The sequence below is a fragment of the Lissotriton helveticus genome, chromosome 9, assembly GCF_964261635.1.
Source record: "Lissotriton helveticus chromosome 9, aLisHel1.1, whole genome shotgun sequence".
Taxonomy (NCBI): domain Eukaryota; kingdom Metazoa; phylum Chordata; class Amphibia; order Caudata; family Salamandridae; genus Lissotriton; species Lissotriton helveticus.
In genome coordinates this window covers 331,152,418-331,173,957 of record NC_136070.1, presented here as the reverse complement: position 1 = coordinate 331,173,957, position 21,540 = coordinate 331,152,418, and the positions used below count along the sequence as shown (strand labels likewise).

General features: G+C 43.2%; 1 protein-coding gene across 6 annotated transcripts in view; it reads left to right on the top strand.

The window, feature by feature from the left end:
* Positions 1-21,540, top strand: part of FOXN3 (forkhead box N3) — an 884,367-nt gene that overhangs the window by 342,991 nt on the left and 519,836 nt on the right. For 5 of the 6 annotated variants that reach the window (XM_078660028.1, XM_078660029.1, XM_078660036.1 and 2 more), the window contains one exon: positions 18,793-18,941. The gene's annotated coding sequence lies outside the window, so the exon portion shown is untranslated. Of the gene's footprint in view, positions 1-18,792; positions 18,942-18,995; positions 19,181-21,540 lie in introns of those variants that run through there. The other variant, XM_078660034.1, reaches the window with a different exon arrangement.

Sequence of the window (21,540 nt, the reverse complement as noted above, 5' to 3'; positions counted from 1 at the left end):
CTTCTATTAATATGCGTCAGATAGGTTAAGCAAGGTTTCCATCTTGTGCCTGTAGTATGTTGTGGAGGGTACTATTTAGATAGCTTGTGGCTCCCTCATAGGCAATCTTTTCCAATTGGCTTGAAGCAGGAATTAAGAGACAGTCGATAGAGCTTGAACTAAATACTTACTTAATTATAATCCCTTAACTCAAACACCAAGCAACTCTCTTTGAGTAAATTGTGGGTATAACAATCAACAGTCACACCCTCAGCAGTTCGCTTACAGTGTCATAGAAATGTGCTGTGCTTTGTTTTTTGGGATAGCAATGATAGGATCATTTTTGCTGATACAAGTACGAAATACATATTTTTGCCTAGGAACATCTTTGTTCAAGGGGAAGTATTGCCACACTTGTTGATGTTGAGATTCCTAGTCGTGAGGACCAATGATTTAGATTTACCAAAAAAAGGGACTTTATTGAACAGCAAATAGACTGGATCTATTGCTTAGTCAAAATAGGATAATATCCTTTTTATCTATGTAGGAGGGTTTAAGTCTGAAGAGTTTAGACTTCCTTGTGGGGTTCCCCAGGGCTCTTCTCTAAGCCCTACTCTTTTTAATGTTTATGTAGCCCCCCTTGCTAATTTAATAAGAAGTCATGGTTTTAATTTAGTTTCTTACGCTGACGATACACAGATCATTGTGTCTGTCTCCAGTAATATCTCTGAGTCAGCTTTTAATTTTCAAAAATGTATGAGTGATGTCAGCAGTTGGATGGTTACTAATTGTTTAAAGCATAACTCTAATAAGACCGAGGTACTAATTTTCGGAAAGGACGCTTCAATTTGGTCTGCCGACTGGTGGCCTGCTGAGCTTGGCCCCACTCCACTTCCGGTAGTAAAGGCTAAAATCCTTGGTGTCATTATCGATTCCTCTCTTGGTTTCTCTCAACACATAAACATGTTGACAGCCTCTACTTATTACACCCTTCGTATTCTTCGAAAAGTGTTTCCTTATATTCCAGTTGATCAACAAAGAACTGTGATGGCAGCGCTGGTCATGTCCAAGTTGGATTATTGTAACGGGCTGTTGGTGGGCGCTTGCAAATCTGTGACTGCTAAGTTACAGGTTCTCCAAAATGCAGCGGCCCGCCTTTTGTTTGGACTTTCTCGTTTTTCTTCTGCAAAACATGCCTTAAATGAATTACATTGGCTGCCTATTATAAAGCGGATTCGCTTTAAAGCCCTGTGCATCGCGTTTAAGGCTTTACATGGTATTGGCCCGGAGTCTTTGCAGAATCTTTTTCAATGGTATCTACCCTCTAGGATGCTTCGCTCCTCATTGGCCAATAATGTTAGGATTCCCAACTACCGCCTACAGAGATGGGGAGGGAAAAGCTTTCATCACATTACGGCCAGGTGGTGGAATGCACTTCCCATTCATCTGAAATCAGCTCAAGATCTTTTGCCTTTTAGAAAAGATTTAAAAACTTGGCTCTTTACCATCTAATCTTCTGTGCTCTTTCTTATGTGGCAGCTGTGATTTGTTTCCGCCAGGCTAGCGCCTAGACGCCTTCGGGTCGTAGTGCGCTATATAAATAAATAAATAAATAAATAAATCTTTAGTCAGCACACAGGTTATGTCTCTCATAATGGAGTGAAGGAATTGCCGAAGGAGGTGAGGGTATCTCCGAGAAACCTGAGTTGCTAGTGAAATGTACCTACATCCGGGCGTCTTCCAGATGGTCCAATTTTAACCTTCTGCGATCTTTTTGGGGAAAAAACGCAAACCACTGATGAGTAGCTTTGCCTCTATTTCTACTAGATTTCAGTTGGCCATTTCTAAGGCAGCATTCAGGACAAGAACTACTGAGATGTTACCATTATACCTTAGTACCCTGAGGTAAATTAGATACAGGATGTCTGAGGTGTTTAGATTTCATTTTGGGCCAAATGTGCTGGATTGGCATGAAATGCAATGAAAACAATAGAAACCACCTTTTAATTTGACCAGAAAGAGCGTTTTGATGACTCCTTATTGCGCCTTTCCGTGTGTATAGCATTAAAAAGGCTGACAATGATAAGTGGTAATAAAATTAACATTTACAACAATACTTTATCTTTTTTTAGCTGGGGAGACATTGCAATACAGATAACAGATAGTTTATATGACATTCTGCCAAGGTAACCCTGCACCTTTTACAACACAAAAATGACAGACCTCCTTGATACAGTTGCCCCTCTGAAACTTAAGAAATCTAGGGGTATCCCTTCCAGACCCTGGTTTAATAAAGACCTTAACAATGAGAGATCTGATTGTCTGAGACTGGAGACAGCCTTTGCTAACCAATCTCTCGATCCTCCGAGCTGAACGCTTAAAATACAAAAACCCATCTTCCAAGAAAAGCCTCCTTTTTCCAAGCCCACCTTGACCAGTCTAAGAACAGACCTAAAGACCTATTTAACATCATCAAACAGCAAGCCTCCTCATTCCCTCAATACTCAATCAATGACTCTACTAAGCGCTGCGAAGACTTCGCAATATTAGTCTCTGAAAAAATAACCAACATTGAACTCTGTATTGACTCGCCCTCCTCCATACCCTACACCATGGATATCCCCCTTTGCAATGAGGATCCACTCTAGACCTTACCTCCTACCAATGGCTGTCTTTCCAAACTTCCCCTCTCAACAATCCAGAACACCAGCGTCAACCCCTTGCAATTGAGTAATGATGCAACTTGGACTGAATTCGACTGTATCACTGAAGAAGATATCCGCAAACTTGTCGCTTGCATGAAGCCGACATCGCACATCTCTGACCCCCTCCCTGTATGCTTGTAAAAAACCTCAATCACATTATCTGTCTTCCATGAAGCAAAATCATCAACTCCTCCTTATCGAGCGGCTCCATGCCATCCTCCCTCAAACTGAGCCAAGTCATCCCCCTCATCAAAAAATCAGACACCGACTAGAATGACCTTAAAAATTTCATACATATTACTAACTTGCGTCTCCTGTCCAAAACCATCGAAAAATGTGTTCTGGCACAACTCGAAAAGCACATTGAAAAATTCAACCTGCACAACACCTTCCATTCTGGGTTCAGGAACAGCTTCAACACAGACTCTGCTATACTGATCTTCACAGACGATCTACACAGATGTCTGGATAAAGGCCAGGCCTTCGTCCTAGTCCTCCTGGACCTCTGCTGCCTTTGATACTGTCAACCATGAAATCCTCCTCTACACCCCCTCTCACTGTGCTGGTGTCAATGGAACTGTCCTTCAGTGGTTTACTTCCTTCCTGAACGAACAAATTTAAAAAATCAAGTAGTTCCCCAAGGGTCAATCGTTTCCTTCCCTATTCAACCTCTGTATGGAACCCCTTGCAGTGATCCTGAAACAAGCCAGAGTTGCTTACCATCTCTATCCAGATGACACTCAAATCAACATTAAACTCTGGTCAATTAAAAACATTCGGCACTAAACACCACTCTCTCCACGATTCATTCCTGGCTGACTGATAATCATTTTAAGCTTAACCCAAGCAAACCCGAACTGCTGTTCATCCTACCAAAAGATAAGTCCTTTCCCATAGATATTTGACTTGACAACGTCTCTTTATTGAACTGCAAACTATTAATCTCCTACTCTGTAAAATCTCTGGGGATTACACTTGACAAAACTGTCCATTAAAGAGCACCTTAATGCCTCAGTTAAAAATGTCCTCTACTCATTGACACGCCTTAAAAAATCATCCCCTTCAACCCCATCGAAGACCCTCTGTGGTACAATCGTTAGGCCTCTCCAAACTGGACTCTGATAACGTAACGATCACCGGCGCCCCAAAAACACACTTAGCCCCTTTGAAAGCCAAACTCCATGCTGCGGCCAGACTCCTGTTGGGGAAGAGTTGCTTCGATCACATCACTCCCACTCTTAAGAAACTCAACTAGCTACCAATTGAGGCAAGATGTATATTCAAAACTGCTTGCATAACCCACAAAGCTCTCTACACGGATAAAACTGTTTACCTCGCAAACAAACTTTCAAAAGCAGGCCAAAGGAGGCATCTTCAAAGCTCTAACAGTTTGCTCCTGATTCCGCCCAAATCCCCCCCAAAAAATTCACACCTGTCCCTTCACTGGGAATGTTCCCAGAATTTGGAACTTGTCTCAGAACCTATGAAACTATCACTCATTCCCTCATTTAAGAATACATTTAAACCTCATATATTCAATAAATACCTAAACGCTCCCCCTAAGCGATCTGATTGGCCTGGTGCTTCTTCCCCGTGTCCTCCTTCTAAACTTGAGTACCACTACCTTGGGGAAAAAAACTGTGATTCCACTCTCCCTTCCTCTGCAACTCCCTCCACAACTACCTCAGAACTATATTGTTTGCTTATCCTACTGTCTATACCTCTTTAGTTAACTTATGTAATTGCTATTATACCGAGCACATACCCTACTGTATATCTTATGCCTCTTTTTATTTTGTTACTATGCACTGCTACTTGCTTTTCATGTAACTCATGTGATTGCTGCTTTATCGTTCACATATCCTGCTATCGTATTCTTCTTTTTATACTATTACTAGGTACTGTTGTCTGCTCTGATGTCGTTTGTATAATTGCTACTGTGCTAACTCTGTGAAGCGCTCTGATGCCTTCCGGTCATGTTTGCGCTATACAAAACTCTATAAATAAATAAATACCAGTAAACGTAATCAGGGGAGCAGTGTTTTAAAATAAAATCACTGAAGCGGATAGTGCAGAAGAAGAATAGCTTTATATGCGTTTCCAGCTTCCTACCACCATAAAATGAGGCAGACAAATCTTCCTGTTATTCATTTTTATATAATAAAATGCTTAGAGTGCCTTCGGTATTCCAAAGATTGCTTTTGATGCAATGCGATCAATAATGAGATTATTCTTCCGGAATGGTCCCTCGCCACACCTGTCCCTGACCAGCTTCCTAATGATCCCAGCGTTTGGGAAAGAGAGGAGCAGAGCAGATTTTCATCCTATATTAATCCATCAAAATCAACTTAGTTGCAAGTGATGGAAGATCTTACTGCGTGGCGGCCTTACTGCTTGGAGACATGGCTTACAAGCTGAAAGCTTGCTTGTTGCTTGGCAACCTCTTTGGAGGACTATATATCTCCTTCCATTGCCTCATTTTTTTGGTCAGGGAAGAATACATTAACCATGGTGATGCGGCATTGGCAAAAACAACCATGAGCTCGACTTCACCACAATTACTGGGTTTATTGTTTTTTAATTAGGTTTTTTCATGTTTTTTTGTGAGTTGACTCAATAATTTGTTGGCAAACAGCAATTTTAGTGCCTATTAATTTTGCTTGCGTTCGGAAATAGCTGATGAATTTTCAGTACATGATAAGTATAAACCATTTAATTTGCTTGATTCCTTGATTATAGGCTTGGCAATGTGATTTCAGAGGAAGGGCAACGGCTGGCAATATGCAGTCGCATGGAGCACTTCACATTGAACCCTATTTATCCTCTACTTGATCATGTTGCGTGTAGCTTGTATGGTGAACGTGCTTTCCAGTGTCAAGCTCTTCATCAGCTGGCGGTCGAACCTGTTATTTCTGACAGCATACAGCACATGGTGGCTGATTGAGAGACCGCTGCGCGGCTTGCTTATCGCCCTTCGCGAAACACACTCATTGGTGCTCTTTTGTTTAGATGCATTCATTGTAGGGTGAGTAACTGCCAATGAATTAACACTGGAGCTCACTTCTCTGGCTGCTTAACTGTATGCTTTATTCATTGGTCAACAAATAAATTGGAAAGAAGTTTTTTTTTAAATAAAGAAACCATTGCACTCTTCTTCCTATCTTTCAGTCTTATTTAATTATTTACCCTGGGGGCTCCTCTTACAGGGTGATGGGCGTCTGCCATGTTCATCTGCGGATGGTATCTACTGACAAGGATATCTTGGTATGGTAGTACATGTGCACCAGATCTGAAAATCATCCAACCTTTTTACATGCAAAGTACAAGTCTGTGGGCTAACTGTCTTCAGTGGTGCCTGCAAAATGTTATAATCGGATGTTCTGCCTTGTCGGCACGTCACACTAATTTGGCATTGATTCATGATTTGGCGACTCTCAATCTTTTCGCAGTTTGAGCTGAAGGTGGGTTGACTCCTGAATCTTCCTTCCCAAGATTGCATGTAAACAAAAAACTGTTTTTTGGTTTTACATGCTCTATTAAGAAGGCAGACACGGGGTCATGCTGCTTCACATCACCTCAAATGTAATCATAATATATTGTAATACATAATTTTAGGGACATTTGAAATTATTCGCCCTCTAAGGGACAGGATGTACGGTACACATTGAATTTTTCAAATGTCCTCTAGCCAATGATTTGGGCCAGGCTTCATCTTATCATCTATTTCTCTGTAACTAACATATCATATTTTGTCTGCCCTGATACTAGAATAAAACATGAGAACAACATCAAACGGCTCACATATAAATTGCACAACATTAAATAAAGCCAAGTCCATTTGAGCTATACTGTATGCTCTGCCCCTTTACAATGAAGGGTCTACCAAGTTCTGTCGAGAGAGTCTCGTTTGAAGAAGAGGCCACAGTGCTGTTCCTATAAGACCTAGTACCAGATGTATCAAAGCAGGATGTCCAGTACCAGCATCAAACATTAAGAAAGAGAGCTTTTACAATATGGAAGCAGTGGCAAAGAAAGTAAACGACAGATCAGGCTTAAAGTAGGTAGAAAAGCAGGTAGACAATTATTTCTTGGAACATTAAAGAACTAAAACAAACCTGCCAAGAAAGCACGAAAATGTAAATAAAGCATCCAATTGTCTAACCACTTATGCATCCTTTTTGAACGTTCACCCTATATAAACCCCCTGCCCCTCTTCTTTCTTGCACAGTTTTTTGTAATCGATTCCCGTTACTTGCTCTTCATCGTTTTATTTTGAATATATATGTGAAAAAGGTATCAAAAGGCCTGAGAAAGGACACTAAAAGTGGCACTGCCTTTAGATCGTGGCAGAATTCTGAATATTTTCGTTTACTCACTGAAGATAAAAAAGTGGGCGCCCTTCACTGAACATTTTCTAGGTAAACAATATGTGCCTATAGTTTTTCAGGATTTCGTATAGATATTTTAGCAGGTTCTGATTTTGTTCTGTCCTTGGTGGACAAAGGCTGTGTGGCACAAAGACTCACCACGGTTTGCCACCCATAATCCGACCAATGAGGATTGTAAAACTCATCTGTAGAGCTTAGAACTGTCAAACACCCTCTTTAAGATCTTACAGTTCATAGAGTGTCTGCTAGAAAACAACCAAGGAAGTCTCTTGTTGCCATTCTTCTCCTTTGTTACTGGTGTGGCAAAATACCATATGTGTGCTACCTGGACCTCCACTGTCAAAGATTACACTTTGTGGATACAGAGGAACAACCAAACGTGTAATGTTGTACAGGGATTTGCTCTGCACAACACTATATTGGAATGAATACTCCAATTTGTATCAGTAGGTGACAGGGTCTGGAAAAGCCAAGTGGTGTTTCAGTGGTTTAGGGGCCATAGAGGAAACGGGAGTACCTGTAGACATATAGGTGAGTTGCTGAAGGAAATAAAACTTGTAACAGGTAAAAATCTTCTTTCTATTGATGATAGTCCATGGGGTTTGCAGGCTTTTAGGAATGCACTATACAGCTCTCCTACAACAAGGGGTTACCCAGTAGACCCACAAGAGTTGGGGTAAATACATATACAAAAAATAACTCCTATCCCTGACGCGCTCTATTATTCAACATATGATCATAGGCTGCAGTACTTCTGTACCTGCACCTTTTGGTGATCATGTCTTGCTTGCTGGTATTATTTATGCTTTGGATGTCAACTCCTATCCAACAAAACAAGTGTGTTTGCCTTTTCTAATCTGGCTTTTGGTTGTTGTCAGAGTATTACCATGTTTGATATCAGTAAGATTAGATTTTAACCACTTAAGCGCGTCGCAAAATCTGCTGCGTGCAGATGTTCGATTGTGCGGGCGGGGTTGCGTCGGCCAACGGACGTACGCAGCACTACGGCGGTAGTGCTCGCGACGGCCGTTGGCCGACAGAAGCACGCAGCAGGTTAAACAGCGGTCCTCTCCTTGATTAATATCGCCATCGTCTGCTCAGATTGCCAGAACTGAGTTGTTGTTCATTTGTTCTCTTCAATAGAGGGATAAGGCTGAGGACCCGATTACAACTTTGGTGGTGTGGAAGTGGGGCTGTCATGCCACTGCCCCGCTTCCACACTGCCAAAGCCGTGTGAGCACCGCCTGGCAAATTACGAGTTTTCTCATGTCTGGCACGCATTTCTTTTGCTGTCCCACTGCGGTGCCTCTGAAAAATGGCCCTGCAGTGGGAGCATCAAAGGCAGTTCCTGCATGGCATGGACTCTGCAGGCCATGCCCTGCAGGAACGTGGCTGCATGCACACAGTAGAGCACAACATGTGTCCCCGGCAGGCACCCCATGGCCCTGAGCCAACAGGGGGGCCTGTAGGGCCCCCTTTGTTTCCTCTCCACCACAGTTTTTATGGCAGGTACTCACCGGGTAGAGGAAATTTGTAATATGCTTGGCGGTGCCACCGCGGCACCGCCAAGCAGATTGGAGCCTCAAGACCGCCGCAACACAGCCAGGGATCTCTGATCCCTGGCGCTTGTGGTGGTTCCAAGGCGGTCCGACCGCCCAGCTTCTAATATGGTGGTCGACGGCTGGTGCGGCAGTGCCCGCACCCCCTTCATGGGCTGCCGTGGTCATATTCAGGCCCTTATTCTGTGTTAACAGGTTAATCCTGAGGATGGTCCTTCTGACTTATTAATGGGACTTTTTCTTGATACATGTAATATTTGCAATTAGAAATGCACCTTTCACGCCCCTTCCTAACTGCGATTCAGTGTGGGCCAGTAAACCCATTTTGCAAGTTGGAAATACTTTTCAGACTCCCAAAATGGGTTTCATATGTACCAAAAGGCCATTTCGCAGTCAAAGGGTTTGTGATCGCAAAATGTCTTTGTACATCTGGCCCTGTGTTCCTTAATGTTACATTATTGACCAGAAGCAATGCTGGATTTCAAGATGAAATATATATATTTTTTATATATATTTACTTTAGGAAAAGAGGTATAATACAATTGTGATTCTTTAATTTTGTTGTATTGCAGAGTGGCATTTATACAGCTGTATACAGTTATTTGTAGCAGCCAAGTTCAGGGACGAAGGTGTCAATGGTGCAGCAGGTGGAGTTGCACTGGGGCCCAAAGGCCTGAAAGGTTCACTAAGCCCTGATAATTATGGTATTTTCCTGCACAATTAGCAGCGAGGTGCATTTTTTGTTGTTGCTTGCACTAGGGCCCATGCCACCCATTCTACCCCTCTGGCCAGGCCACCTCCTAAGTAGCCACTCAAACGCAAGCCTGCCATCATCTCTGGAAAGGCTTTCTTTTCCATACTGTTGAGTGCCACCACTGTGATAAGGAGGGAAACGTCTGACTACGTAACCTCGATGTTATTGATGATAGCCTTGAGAGGGAGCCGACATATGTGATCAAACCATCTGTTAGCAAACACCAAATGTAAATGCATCCAAGCGCGAATATACACCATTCTCGGCGTTGAGTGTGTTTATTCATACATATTTGTGAATGGATGCCTTTTCCACCATTACTTGTCTTTGTTTCATTTTTAACCCAAAGGGTTCCCTGCTTCACAGAAATCCATGACTTTGCTTGATCAGATTTCCTGAGTAGAGATAACGAATGGCTCTTAAATATGCATGCGGGCTCGAAGGTACAAACCTTCGCCGCAGAACCGGCTGAAATTACACGCATTTAACGCGTTTCTCTTACGGGGGGGTGGGGGGCGGGGGATTTAGGGCTCGAGCTACAAAACAGCGCCCTAGACCCCCTTTCCTTAGAAACGCTTGCCATTGTCGCACCGCGGTAAAGGTCACGGTGACACGTGTTGTGTTGACCCTCGTGCCCCCTGCTCGCGCGAGACCGGCGGATCCACGCGCAGAGATCAGATAGCCCAGTGTGGACGTCCGCCCGGGCTGCGTGCACGCTCTAGGTGAAAGGTCGAACACTGTCAAGGTCAGTGCGGCCTTTCACCCGCGCGTGATCAATAACGCTAATAATCCTGGGTTGAAAGGTAATTTTATTTCAGAGAAGAGCCGATTGGAGTTTTACGTATATAAGAATCTTTCTTGGTGGCTTTTTGAGGGTCACAGATTAATTTTCCACCACTTCCTGTTTCTCCTGACACTGTGTTTTTGCTTTTTCTCTGCATTTAGGATGTGAATTTAGTACACCAAAATGTCTGTGGTAGCTCAGATACATCAGCGCCCTTCAATCCATGTGACATCGCTGTGATCGTGCACTACTCATGACTCTAATGTCAGTAAAGAAAGTAATGCCGGATGCCTCCCACCGTGCCGATATCACAGGAAGTGACATCACTGAGGGGAAAATGTGCATAAGATTTATAAAATATAAAATACTGTTTGGTGGAACCAACCATATAGTCACCAGTGTGCTATCGTGACATCCCTGGCAGATATCACAATATTCCAGGGGCACTCAATCCTTGACTGGCGTCAGAGCCACTAAACATTCATCTACAGTCATCATATGACTGATCAAGTCGACGTGCCCAAATGTGACCTCATAATCCCAATACAATCTGAACCTCCTCAAAAACCCAATAAGAACTTCTAAGACACAGGCATAAGCACCATCGTGCCCAGATATAACCATGTGTGCCCAGTGCAGCCGGGTGTGCTCGCGTACAGCGGTATATGCACAGCGCATCCTCCTAACCTCGACTATATAACCTAATGTTCCCAGGGCAGCCTCATAGTGCATAGATATATATGATCCTCCATCCACCTTTAATAGGTAGGACCCTTAGTTTTCAAGCAAAGGACCCCATTCAGATCTGGCAGTGCCTTATATTCAGCATACCAATAACATTCCGGTACTTGCATCCACGTTCTAGCAATGTATCTCATTTCTGAGATTCAACAGCCTCACACTCTAGCAACAACCCTACATTCTGATATTTTACATGCTACAGCTTACCCTTTGTTTCAACTACTCAAGTCCCCTATAGCAGTCCAGTGAACTTCCTTACCAGATGGCAGTGTTATCTGCTGTATGTTGTCCCAGTACTGCAACTCATGCAATACCCTATAAATTCTCATAATTCCTGACCAACAAAGCACTCCTTATATTTCAGTACTTGGTTCTTTACGGAGATTCTGTACCGCAATTCAGTGCAATCTCCAGCATCTTCCCTCATTACATTGCTTTCTCTTACAGATATCTCTGCAAGATGTCTGCCTTAGTTATGACCAGCACTTCCAGTACACCAGCAAACAGCTCTGGCAACACCTCTTCCAGGGTTGCCACACTACGCCACATATTCCAAGCACCATGTTTACATTCATAGGTTCTTATTCACAAACGACACTTTGTAGTATGTTTAGTGGTACTTCTCTTAGGGCCAGATGTACGACTGCTTTTTGCAGTCGCAAAGGGGTTTTAGGCCCGTTTGCAACCGCAAAAAATGTGTGGCCAATGTACCAACCCTATTTTACGAGTCCCTAATCAATTAGCGACTCGCAAAGTAGGATTAGCGACTCGCTATTAGGAAGGGGTATGCCAAGGGCGTCCCTTCTTAATAGCGAGTCCAGAACCCATTTATGAATGTTTTGCGACCGCGATTGCGGTCGCAAAACAGTCATAGTTTACCACCCTCTTCAGAAGGGTGGTAATGCACTCGCAAATGGGAAGGGGTCCCCAGGGACCACTGCCTGCCCTTAAAAAATTAAACTGAAAAGTTTCATTTTTATTTTTTAAATGGATCCCGTTTTCCTTTAAGGAAAATGGGCTGCATTTTTTTTTAAACTGCTTTATTGACAAAGCAGTCCCAGACATGGTGGTCTACTGATCCCAGCAGGCCACCATCCCTGGAAGTGCTAGCCATTGCCAATGGGGTCGCAAATTGTGTCAGCCTCATTAATATTCATGAGGTATGCAATTTGCAATCTCATTGGAAATTGCACAGTGTCTCAGACACTGTTGTACATAGAATTTTGCGACTCACAAATTGTGACTCGCAATTTGTCGCAATTTGCGAGTTGCAAAATGCTATGGTCGTACATCTGGTCCCAAAGACTGTAAAATACTAATCACAATCATATGCATGGATCTACCTACTTCCACCTCTCCTATCTTTTCTATGCAGAGGTCTCAGCCTCAGTTGTGGAGGTCTCTGCACCGGTACACACACGTTTGTGTAGTAAAGGTGGGAGCAACAGGTGAGTGGCTGGAAGATGGGAAACACTTACTAGTAAATGAGAGGTGATGATTAGGAGGAATAAGGAGGGGTTAAGGGAGAGGTAGGGAGGCTAACATCCACCCACAAAAGAGTAACTCCATTGCTATTCACAATCTTTACTGCTAAAGTTACTACAGCCAAAAAGGCCCTAAAAAGTAAATGTACTTCATCTTAGCTTGGAGTAAGTCCACACCGCATATGGTCAACCACTGATACTGCAACACTCTCCCACAGAAAATACTGGAACAACCAAAAACACTATTGACTTATATTGGAAAATAAATGGGCATTGTTGTATTTTGAAAGATCCAATATTTTTGTTTCTTTAAATCTAAACATGTTGAAATTTATAACAAAGCTTTTTTTTGTCCTGAAAATCACTTTTTTCTTTGGAGCACATCTTCTTGAAATTTATAACAAGACTTACAACAATTTCTGCAAACATAATAATGCAAAGAGTGATTGAGCTCCACCACACAGGTACAGGTGAAACACATTTCAGCCCAAGCCAATCACTCCCAGAAGGATCCTTTAATAAATAACATCAAACACCAAATAACTTTTTCTGCCATCACCATCTCGGTGAATGTGTTTCTTGATTTGCCCCTCATTGTGAGGAATAATTAACTGAAGAGGAGAGAGGGTTTACAAACAAAGGCCCAGCCTTTCTGGGAGGACGTTGAGCAAAGCAGTCATTGTCAGATATCACTTCTCACCCAAAGTGATCCCTGACCTGGTTGCAGACTGGGAGCAGGAGCTTGATTTACCTACAGCCCTCTCCAAGGCCATCTCTGCCTATGTCAAACTAGCTGCACTCCATTTCACGGCCTCTGGATCATTCCAGAGGGCAGGTCTGAAAGCTAGGCTTCTCAGAGGCAAGGCAGTCTTGATACTTGCGTCAGGTACCGATATGCATCAACAGAGGAGTGCATCAGTTTATCGCCATGCCACAATCACTGTCGGAAAAGCAAAGGGTGAAAAGGGAATTTTATTTATGTGGCTAATTCCCTCATGTGGTAGGTGCTATTGACTTCGCCCATATGGAACTTCAGCCACCGTCTCACACAGCACGCCTTTTTCCACAACAATGCATATGAAAAGGGTAACCCAATCAACCCTTGTAGGCTTGGGCAATGTTCAGTACAAGGCAAAGTCGTCTACAAGGGATTTGTTTGATCACTATCATTCACATCATTTGTTAAGAACTTAATCAGTGAGATTGTCAAACATGAACTTTCTCGCAGGTGTCTACACAACACCAAATATGAATCTCTAAGAGCAAAAGTAACACACGGAAGAACTTATTTTTATAGAAAATATATATATTCTGTATTTAATTGCTGAATTATAAATTCATAAAAGGGGATATATAAAAGTCTTAAGTCAAATGCAAAATGTCATGAAAGAATGTATAAATCAATTCAACAGACCAATTCATAACAGAACGACCACTCCTAGTTAATAAGGTGAGAGCACTAAACAGCAAGGATCATTGTAGCTCTTCAAGAAATAAATTTCATAGGAGATGGTGTGAAGGTCGACGTTTCGGTCTTTGTAGCTGTAGTCTCTAAGACCATCATCAGGAAAAGTGTTTAATTGCAATGAAAGAGTGCCCCCTGTGTGGATACAATACGACCAAATTATTGATCCATACATCAAAATGCTGAACATTTAGCAGTCAAAAATTCTTCAGAACAGGGGGGAGGAGCCAGGATGGCGACCGAGATGGCGGCATAAACGCTCGGCTCCGTGAGCCTTCTCACCCCGCGCATACATCCTGGCACTTATCCTGAGCTGTAACGGCATATTTATGTAGGCGAAGGATAACTTTCACTTACCGTTTGCTCCTGAGGCTTCTGCTTGCTGCAGACCCATTGAAATGTCCCCGAATGTTTTGCGGCCTTCGCGGAGCTGGGACCGGGGTCTCGAGTGCAGAGAGTGGCCGGCCGCGACTGCAACAACAGCGGCCTCTGGTGATGGTGAGGAGTCGGCCGGAGGGAACTGAAGACCTGGTGGCCGATGGCGACAGTGTTGACCCAGCCCAACTAGCGGAGAACCATGTGGGGAGTGCGATACAGCTGGGTCGAGGGGAGTGCATGATACTTGGCCCCCCATTCCGGTGTTGTATCCGGGCACATTACCCACTTTTCCCGGAGTCAGCGTGCGGGCCCCAGGGAGAGGTGGAGTTTTTAGCCTTTCGGTGACTCTCCGCTGAGAAACCTGCCTTGACTTTTGAGATCCCCGTTGTGAATCCTGTTCCTCCCTGGTGTGAGGCCCGGTCCCGAGGTGAGGTGGAGAAGGACGAGGCCGGATCAGCTAAGATGGCGGATGGCGCCCTCGTACGCACACCTCATCAGGACAGAGAAGCCGTTGTGCGAGAGAGTCCTGGGGTCTGGCGACACGAGAAAGAGCCCACGTCCAGAGATGTGTTGGCTGCGTTAACAACTCTGTATATGACCCTGATCCGGGACGCCCGGGATCTGGGAAGGAGGATGGCCGCCATTGTTGTCCCGCCGCTCCACATGGGCATGGTTGAATCACAAGGAAGCGCCGATGTGCTCGCCTCTGCGTCAGTGATGATTGTTCCAGCTGCGCCTACGTTCGTGGAGACGCCAATAGACCCGGTCTGTGATACCGCTTTGGACTGCTCTGTTGTATATGTGAGTGACTCGTCGGGGCCCTTATCTGTACGGCGGCTGAAGAAACAACATCGATCCATGGTTTGGGCTGCCCCGGCGGCGTCTCAACGAGTACCGGATTGTGTGACCTTCTCTTCCTGGCTGGTGAAACTGTGTTCGGACTGGGGGATGTTTCCGGTATCGATACTGACACAGACGGATTTCCGCCATACGTCTTCGGCTGGGTTTTTGGGGCTACAGTCCCATGGAGTATTGGCGCTGCCCGGTCCGCCCGGATCGGTTGGACCCACCACACTGCTTTGTATGCCGACTGATGGGTGTCCGTATGTGGGTACTATTGATAGGGAAGGCCAGGGGTGAGACCGTCTAGGACATAGTGGAACACGTTGTTGGCTGACGGTGATTAGTGGGACGCTCAACGGGGATGTTATTGATTGAATTGATAATTATTGCTTACTGTGGCTATTCTGACCTTGCTTTTCCGATATTTTATTGTGCGCGATGGGTGGGGGGGGATGGGGGGGCGGGTAGTTTGATCGATGGCCCTTCTCCATATTTTTACCTTCTTTTTTCTTTTTCTATTACTCTATCTTTCGGGTCTCTCATTTAGGGCGATAGGCACGCTGCTGGGGGGGGGTTGGCCGTAGCCTTCTGCAGGGGTGCAGGGTGGGGGGTAGGGGGAAGGGGATTGTTTATTTGTTCTTTCTTTGTCTCTATGGCCCTTTGTCTTTCTTTTTCTCGGTATCGTCGTCTTTCATGTTTCCTAAAGTCTGTTTTGTTTTTAAGGGCTGGGGTGCTGTTCGACATGACATGTATGTGTTGTTTACATTTATCCTGACTCGTATGCCTTGCCCCCATGTCTTTAAGTGTATTCGCACTCTTCGCGGATTTGTGTTTCATGTTGCTATTGTAGGACCATGTATGACCGTATGGCAATTATTCTGATATTTTTTCTGTTTCATTTTTCTTCACTGTAAAATGAACCATCTTGAATCCTGATTATCACGCTGTACGCTCAAATACGAGTTATATCCTGGATACTTACCTGACCCCGAATTACTGGCTGCTGTATCTTTCTATATTGCTTTGCTGAACTTCCGCATTGACTAGCGGCCGGCCGGGATGGTTGTAGGCCCATGCTTGTATTTATGTGAAGTGATAATAAAGGTTTTAAAAAAAAAAAAAAATCTTCAGAACATATTTCATAATCATATATACAGCCATGTGTTGGGATTGCTAACCCCATTCAATTAAACACTTTTCCTGATGAGTGGTCGTTCTGTTATAAAAATAAGTTCTTCCGTGTGTTACTTTTGCTCTTAGAGATTCATAATTGTTGTTGTGTAGACACCTGCGAGAAAGTTCATGTTTGACAATCTCACTGATTAAGTTCTTAACAAATGATGTGAATGATAGTGATCAAACAAATCCCTTGTAGACGACTTTACCTTGTACTTTTTCCACAATAGACACTTCTGGCACTCCATCAACATATACACTGTTTGCGATGCAAGGGGCTGCTTCACTGATGTGTATTCTGCCTTTTCTGAAAGCACACACAACAGCTATGTCTTCTGTCAGTAACCTCTTGAGCGTCACTTGGTTTCTGGGAATTTTGGTGAAATGTGGCTTATTGTTAAGTAACATCTCACACTGGTACTACATGTTCATTTGGAGGCGTGGCATCTCAAGCATACTTGATAGTCACTTGATAATCACTACAACACAACACACACACTACCTTGACACTCACACTCACTGCATGTATGTAGCCATATACTACATTTAGGATAGAGCCCCCTTTTAAGAAATGTCACATCTATGTTGCAGGTGATGCCAGATATACTCTCTCCTCATCTCCTCAGAACCTACAGTTGCCGAACCACACTACCTCAGAACCTACAGTTGTCCAACTACACTACCTCAATAGAGGTACAATATGACACACACATGAACATAAGCCAATATTAAACGCACTTTACAGATACTTAAGTTGTAATTCAGATATCTTTACTGTATGGGGGTTGCTTGTGTACGCACAGGAAGGTGTTTGAAAGATTGTAGTAGCCTATAGTATATTGTACAACATCGCCATGCAAGAGGTCTTACTTATAGACCTTAACCCTAATCTACTCCCACATCCAGGTATCTGGAATTGGGCACAAAATAGACGTTAGGTTATACAAGTGTCGGACCAAATAGTTAACTCCTTTTTTGCTTGAGCTGCTAGTTTGATCGCTGATTTTATTTGATTAGGAGGTCTATTGTAAATTATGAAAGTTGGATTACCACACTGTCTATATATACAATCATAAAACAACTCTATTTAATTTAAATAATGTAATTAACAAACATGATATTGTCTGATTAAAAATAACTTGTCACTTAATTTTCTATAACATTCACTTTTCATTAACAACACTTAAGTGCACACTCTCATATAGTACACATGCTTTAGAACACACATACTCAAAAACATACTCTTGACACATAAATTACATACTCAAACAATCTCTGTTCTATTTATGAGGATCTCTACATTTTGTTGGGTTTTTCTGCATGAATGGGTCTCCCTTTTTCATGTGGAAGTTTCCCCTCAGCTCCAATAGGATTCTTCCTGCCTGTGGAGTCTCCGTCTTGCATGCAGAGATCTCCAGCCCTCACACGGTAGAAAGCTCATAAGTCAGGGTAGAGATCTCCGCGAACCACAAAAAACAGTAAATTACACAGAGAAAGTCAGCTATTTGTGGTCATCATGAGCTCGCCACAGCAGTATCATCTTTCTGCACCTTTAGAAATCCAACCCCTCAACATGGCTCAGGGACAAGATGATCGGGGACCCTATTCGCTGAGGAAGAATCAGAGATAATTTGTGAGGAGGTCCTCCAAAGTTATCCTCAGTTTTTATGGGGATCCAAAGACATAGCTGAGCAATGCAGAGTGGGCATGCATTCCGAAGAACATTGGCACTCACTGCTTGCATTGGGTATATACTCCCAGCGGGGGAAGGAATGCTGGAAGCATTGGAATTATCTTTGCTGCTGGATCCATTTTAAGACCCGGGAGCTTATGGGTGTTTCCTCCCAAGCTACAATCTTAGCACACCCTGCATGACACCACTGTCCATGGGGGTCCTAGGAGAAGCCTGACTGGCCCCCGTGACTAGTTGGAAGAGTGTGAGCAATAGACAGGAGGTAAGGGTATTATTTGTATAATTACTTAAGAGAACATGAGTTTTGATAGTGGCATCCAGTCCTGTGTGCAGTCTGAGCTTTGTTCTAACATTAAATGTTGTATTTAACCTGAGTGTTATGAAAGGAGTGAGCATTTACAAATACTGTTGTACTTATGGTTGGACTCGCTAATCTTATCATGACATAATGGAAATGATTTTCAGATTTTATAGTTTGTGAAAACATATTTTACAAAATATTTGTACCGAAATCGAAAATAATACATAAGGCTTTAGAAATATATTTTTTACTTGTAAAAATACATTCAAAGCAATGTGTTGAAGATGTTGCAAAGCATAATTAAAGTGTATAATGACAAGATTATGCAACAGAGAACAATCTTTGAATACTTCATTCATAGGAATGTTTTGATATTAACACTTATTACAATTTAAAAGTTTGAATAATTTAATAAGTAAACATTGGCTTGATAAAAGTTTGATAGAGAATGCACAATGTCATTTCTTGTATTTAGGGACATACGTTGATGTGATATGCAGTATTGAACATATGAATTACATTTTATTTGCCTTCCCATTCAGTGACCTGGGCTCGCCAAACATCATCAGAACTGGATCAGGGGCATAGAAGAAGATTGTTGACTGCAAGGCGAGCATGACAGCTATCCAACACCAGCAAGAAGAGAAAGCACACACAGGCAGGGAGTGTGAGCCTTCCATATACAAACAAGGTCAGTCTCCAAAAGGCTCCGTCCGGCGGCTGTAGAGCCACCAGTAGGGGTGGAAGATGTAGACACCACCTGCCAAAAGGAGGCAGATATTGAGGGTCGGCTTCTCTTAGTGGAACTGCAGCCTATGTTGTCTGAAGTGCAGGTCCTGTTGCCGCCTGGGCCTGCACCCATAGATGCTGGAAGTAGGGGTTCAGGGGTTCTGCAGCATCCCCAAAATAACAAATGCTGGAGTGTCCGAGGTGAGCGTTAAAGATGATTTTAAATTGTATTTATATCTTGTCACATTTGCTATGGTTTAAAGTCAGAGGCCAAATATCAGGCTAATCTTCTGACAAATTGTTGCTTATTTATTTAACATGGCGATTGGTGTTTACTTTTCTTTGACTGCAAAGTGAGAGGATTTTGTAAAGTGAACTGTGTGACAGTCGTGCTGGTGTTAATGGAAAGGCTGTTTTCTAACACATAACAAAATGTAAATACCTGTAGATTAACTTCATTTCAGAATAATTATACAGATAAGAAAACGCAAATGGGGCTTTTTTTGTAATTCTGAGCTGTGATGAAATAATGATTTTGATAGGATCAAAACAAATCAAGACACTCTACTTGGTGATGTACAAATGATAAATATTCACTGACACCCAATTTCTACACATTAACGTTTGCACTCTATATAGTTTATTAATTAAACTGTATGTCTGTGCAATTGTAGTGGTCATTTTAATGACAAATGTGCTGCCTGTAAATGGCAGTGTGCTACCACACCATGCTTTAGTAATATATTTGTTATAGTGATCTCCTAAATGCAACAACAGTTGCATATTACACCTTGTCACTCTTTTTAGGTCTCGCCTGAGCCAGCGCATGCGCTGCTCTGCGAGACATTTAGTGTTTGTGTTTTGAAATTGCTATCACAGGCTTTTGCTGGCCTCAAGCTTGCGGTTAGGCATCGTGCACACGCGCAGCCGCCATCTGTCTTTCCTCCGTCACGGGTCATTAAGTGCAACACCAGCTGCATATTACACCTTGTCACTCTTTTTAGGTCTCGCCTGAGCCAGCGCGTTTCTGTTAGTTTCCCCGTGTGCACTCACTATCCATGCCGCCTGGTCCTTGCTTTGTGTTGTATTGTAAATACATTTCTGCCATTTATTTATGTATGTTTATTTTTTGGGAGTTTTATGTAGCGGAAACTCGACCCAAAGTAATCAAAGCTCTTTACTTGAACACCAGTTGTTCTATTTCATTGTGCATCGTTACAGTTTCTTTTTCCGGGAGCAATTCCAACCTTTCGGCTTGTCATTTTCGCCTATCTGCCTCCTGCTCTCCCTGTAGCAGCTGCTGAATTGGCTGATCTGGCCTCTATTCTTGCCTCCATCCACTCCACAGCTCATAACCTTCTTGATGTTCCCCCTCATCCTCAAAGCCATTTGGCACAGACACAGTGACACTTCCCCACTCATTAGTGTGCATACAAATGACACTCACCTAGGGGTGTAGTCAGTATGCCCTGGGCTTCCGCCACCTCCCTCTTCGTTGCTTGTTTCTTCTTCATTTGGGTCTAGCACTCCATAAAAGGGAATCTGCCTGCCTCGCCTCTCCTCTCCCTCCTCCTTCTCATGTGGTTTCCTTGCACCTGCCCACACTTGCTACTCCATCCTTGTTGGCATGTTTAAATTTGCATCTCCTCCTCAAAGTGCCTGCCCAGGACAAAAACAGCCGCTAAGGAACGTTTTAGCCCAGGGACGTAAAGAAAGCTCCTGCAGTGCAGTGGGAGCCCATACCCTCAGGGCGGCCCCATTCAGCCGAAGGCCAATAAATCTCTGTGAAATACAAGCGACTCAGAGGCCACTTATTACATTTATTTGATTTAAATTTGGTAAAGTGTGACGTATGGCCGTTGGGCGTCTTGGCGCTTTGCATCTGCCTAAAAGCTGAGATGACCCACGATTAAAATCTAGAGAGAAAGACCAAATAACCAAGTTGTGAGATGCTTTTTAAATATCAGCAGATTTCATTGACTTCTCAAATGCAACAGCATTTGATTCCAGAGCTGGGAGGTAGTGTGAACAAAACTTCTGCCTCTCCAGGAAGTTTTGGATATTTTAGGGACCAATGCTTTTTTCACAAGTGCTGATCGAAGATATCTATTAGGGTGTTACCAGGTGTTTTTTTTCTTGAGAGAGTCAGGCCTGTATGATTAAGGGCTTTGTGTCCTGGTCAGGGCGCTTTAAAACCTACTCTCTTTTTGTTGGGGAGCCAGGGTAGCTCCTCCAAAGCTTTTGAGACGGGTTCATGCTTACTGATGTTACTAAGGAGGTGGACTGCTGAGCGTGGCTCTGATTTGTAATGATATGATGTATATGAATGTTTAATTGACATGCCCAGATAGCTATGATGAAATGGTTGAAGCTCGTACTGTACTATGAAAATCTAAAATGCTAATAAACAGATTTGACAAAAAGAAAAAAAGGAGGTGGACTGCTGCGTGCTGAAATCTCTGTAGTTTTTTCAAAATACCTTGCTGAGCCCCGATGTAAAATGCGTTGCAGTAGCCCAGCCTCGATAGAAACAGGGTGTTTGTAACTGTTTTCTGCAGGCC